At 49.8% G+C, this 3,999-nt stretch overlaps 1 long non-coding RNA gene across 1 annotated transcript; it reads left to right on the plus strand.

Moving 5' to 3' along the window:
• Nucleotides 1-1,128: 1,128 nt before the first annotated feature.
• Nucleotides 1,129-2,237, plus strand: LOC125553766. The gene is made up of 2 exons (XR_007304190.1): nucleotides 1,129-1,557; nucleotides 1,659-2,237. It is a non-coding gene; the product is annotated as an uncharacterized LOC125553766 (long non-coding RNA).
• The last annotated feature ends 1,762 nt before the right edge of the window (nucleotides 2,238-3,999 follow it).

The raw sequence follows: 3,999 nt of genomic DNA on the forward strand, positions 1-3,999 counted from the left end.
CCCCCAACTCCGAACAGTACCACAGGTAATGTAACCGTGTAAAGTATATAGTATATGCCCGTGATCACCTCCCGAAGTGATCACGGCCTAGTAGTATAGCATGGCAGACGGACCAGAGTGTAGGGCCACTGATGGAACACTAGCATCCTATACTAAGCAGTAGGATAGCAGGTAATGGTAACAACAGTAGTAGCAAGGACAGGCTATGCAGCAGTATATGATTAACTGAAAGCAGTAACATGCTACACTACTCTAATGCAAGCAGTATAGAGGGGAGTAGGCGATATCTGGTGATCAAGGGGGGGGGGGGCTTTCCTGGTTGCTCTGCCAAGGAGGGGTCATCTTTAATGTAGTCGAACACACGGACATCGACAGCAGCCTCGAAGTCTACCGGAAAGAAGTAATGGAGGGGGAACACAATAAATAACAGAGCAATCAAATGTAACACAAAGCAAGACACGGCAATACGTTGTGTTAGGGGTGACCTAACATAGGGATAGGTGATATCGACGAAGGGGGGAAACATTCGGGAAAGTATTCCCGGTGTTTCGGGTTTTCGGGCAGATGAACCGGAGGGGGAAAGTTGCGTGTTCACTATGCTAGGGATGCGTGGCGGATGAACGGGCTGCGTATCCGGGTTTTTTTTTGACTGGGAACTGTAGGGAAAAACCCCCACAGTGCGTATCCGGGTTCGTCTCATCGTTCTGAGCAACTTTCATGTATAACACTTTTTCATCCAAGTTACGGTTTATTTTCTATGAATTTTCAAAGTTTTAAAAGATTTTCTAGATTTTGTTATTTATTTTTAATTCGAATTGACCAAGTCAATTTGACTAGTCAAAAGGACATGTGTGGCCCACATGTCATAGACTATTTACCTAAACAAATAAATAAGTCTAACTTATTTAAAGAGGGGGGTCCTACATGTCATCCACCACTAGACTAATCTTAGCACTAAAATAATACTACTAGCTAAACCTGGTACTAACAAGGGCCGGCCACAGCCCATCCGGCCACACGCACGGCACACACACAGCATGCAACGCACGGTGCTAGAGATTAAAACTGTTTTTGGTTAACAAAAGATAGCATTTTGTGATCCTAAAACCTCAAAAGTGCACGCGCACTTTTTGATTATCCCGAGCGGCCTGCTCGTGGCCACACGATCCCGCAGCCCACGCGCTATCCGACGAGGTCCCAGCACACCCCACCGACAGCCTCTCTCTTTCTCTCGACAAGGTCGCAGCACACCCCACCCACCCTACACACGACTTCTCTCCCGACCCGCGTCTCTCTATTCTCTCTCCCCCCACCGATCTGGATCCAAGGGAGTTCTGTGGCCTTTCCCTCGACGCCGGCCACCAGAAGCCCCCCAGCAGCCGGCCACCAGGAGCCCGAACTAGCCGGCCACCACGCTTCACCGGCGCATCGGCGGAGGGGAGTACCGCCCTGTGTGGCTTTTCCCCGAGGTCCTTGTCGCACCACAACTAGCCCAGTCCACCACGGCATCCCTTCAGCGCAGAGCGATGGGCTTTGTTTGATTCAGGGACAACGACGGTTAGCTCTGTGTTGTGCCTGTTGTTTTCTTGTTCGATTCAATCTGCATGAGCGCACTCCTTTTTGATGTTGTAACTCTGCTCCTCTTGTTTTACATGAAGGAAGGAGGAGACAAATTCATGACTGAGTAGAAGATTTGTTTGCTTATGTACAGACAGCCAAGTACACTGAACATTTTCCTACGGTGGTGAAAGTCGAACTGAATACGTTGAACTGATGTGACCGAATTCATGCGGTTGCATAAGCAAAGCTGGGATCAATCTCCAGCTCCGGCCGTCGATCAAATCCACAGATTACCTTTGTAGCCATAGCTTTTGCAGGATGATGAATAGACCTAGCTGCAGGGCTGACAGATAAATCGGCTGTTGAAAGAGCAGTCCGTCTCAAAGTAACAAGGCCAGCGAACAGTAAAAAATGTATGAGCAAAAGAAGAGCCATGCTTAACAACGCATATAGGGCATCCCGTCGACGCACACACGGGCATCAGTTTTTGTTGGCATCTATAGTGTTTTGGTTGCACACATAATCATTCTCAGTTGGTTAAGTTATGCACACGTCGATTATTTGTTGTTGGCATCTAGTGGTTCTAGTTGCACATATAGTCATTCTTTGTCGAATACGATCGTTGAAGGAGAATTGGGATCTGGGTGTAAGTTGATATGTTGTTTGCTATTTTTTGTTGACATCCACAGTAGTTGTAGTTGCACACATAGTAGTCATAGTTGACACATATATGGCCACAGAGTTGCATAATCTGGTCCGCATAGTCGTACATGAATTGTCGTGGAAGGTTCTCACGCCCTGCTGCGAAGTTGCACACTTTTATCGGCGCAGTGGCACATGCATGGCAACAGAGTTGCACAATCTGGTCCGTATAGTCGCACATGAATTATCGTGGGAGGTTCTCACGCCCGGCCGCGGACTTGCACACTCTCGCCGGTATAGCCACACACACATGGACACAGGGTTGCACAATCTCGTTCGCATAGTCGCACATGAATTATCGGGGGAGGTGCTCACACATGGCCGCGGAGTTGCACACTTTTGTCGGCACAGTCGTATATGCATGGCCACAGAGTTGCACAATCTCATCCGCATAATCACACTTGAATTGTTGTGGGAGGTTCTCACGCCGTCCGCGGAGTTGCACACTCTCGCCGGCATAGCCACACACGCATGGACACCGAGTTGCACAATCTTGTCCGCATAATCGCATATGAATTGTCGTGGGAGGTGCTCAAGCAGGGTCGCGGGGTTGCACACTCTCGTCGGCACAGTCGGACATGCATGGACATAGAGTTGCACAATCTCGTACGCATAGTCGCACATAAATTGTCGTTGGAGGTGCTCATGCATGACTGCGGCGTTGCACATTCTTGTCGGCACAGTCACATGCATGGCCATAGAGTTGCACAATCTCGTCCGCATAGTCGCACATGAGTTGTTGTGGGAGGTGCTCATGCCCGGCCGCGGAGTTGCACACTCTCATCGGCATAGTTGCGCATGCATGGCCATAGAGTTGCACAATCTCGTCCGAATAGTCGCACATGATTTGCCGGGGGAGGTGCTCTCGCCCAGCCGCGAAGTTGCACACTCTCGTTGGTATAGTCGCACATGTATGGCCATAAAGTTGTACAATCTCGTTCGCATAGTTGCACATAAATTGTCGTGGGAGGTGCTCATGCATGGTTGTGGAGTTGCACACTCTCGTCGGCGCAGTCGCACATGTATGGACATAGAGTTGCACAATCTCGTCCGCATAGTCACACATGAATTACCGTGGGAGGTGCTCATGCATGGCCGCGGAGTTGCACACTCTCGTTGGTACAGTCGCACATACATGGCCATGGAGTTGCACAACTTCGCCCGCATAGTCACACATGAGTTTTTGTAGGAGGTGCTCATGCCCGGCCACGGAGTTGCACACTCTCATCGGCATAGTCGCACATGCATGGCCACACAGTTGCACAATCTCGTCTGCATAGTCGCACATGAATTGCTGCGGGAGGTGCCCACGTCCGACCACGGAGTTGCACACTCTTGTGTGCATAGTCGCACATGCGCGGCCGTGGAGTTGGGACATTCTTATAGGATAGTCCCTCAAACGCGGTTGTGGGGGCTACACACGCGCGGTGACTACCAGACAGTTGGCCAGGGCATTGGGGCAACAGATGAAATTGCACATTTCACTGTTAGAGAGTAGTATGGGGTGGTGCCACTAGTGAAAACTGTATGGCCTGGGCAACAAACGAAATTGACATCTCACTGAAAGGAGGCAGTTTGGGGGTGGAGGTACCATAGAGAAGACCTGCACGTTTACGGTGTACAAGAAAAGTTGCACATCTCTGTCAGGTAGTTGCATATCGACGGCTCGCCAGTTGCACAAAACAGGGACAAAATTGCACAAAAAAAGTTTGTCGAAACATACTCATGGGGGATCTA

This window comes from Triticum urartu, chromosome 4 (genome assembly GCF_003073215.2).
Source record: "Triticum urartu cultivar G1812 chromosome 4, Tu2.1, whole genome shotgun sequence".
In the NCBI taxonomy this organism is placed as follows: domain Eukaryota; kingdom Viridiplantae; phylum Streptophyta; class Magnoliopsida; order Poales; family Poaceae; genus Triticum; species Triticum urartu.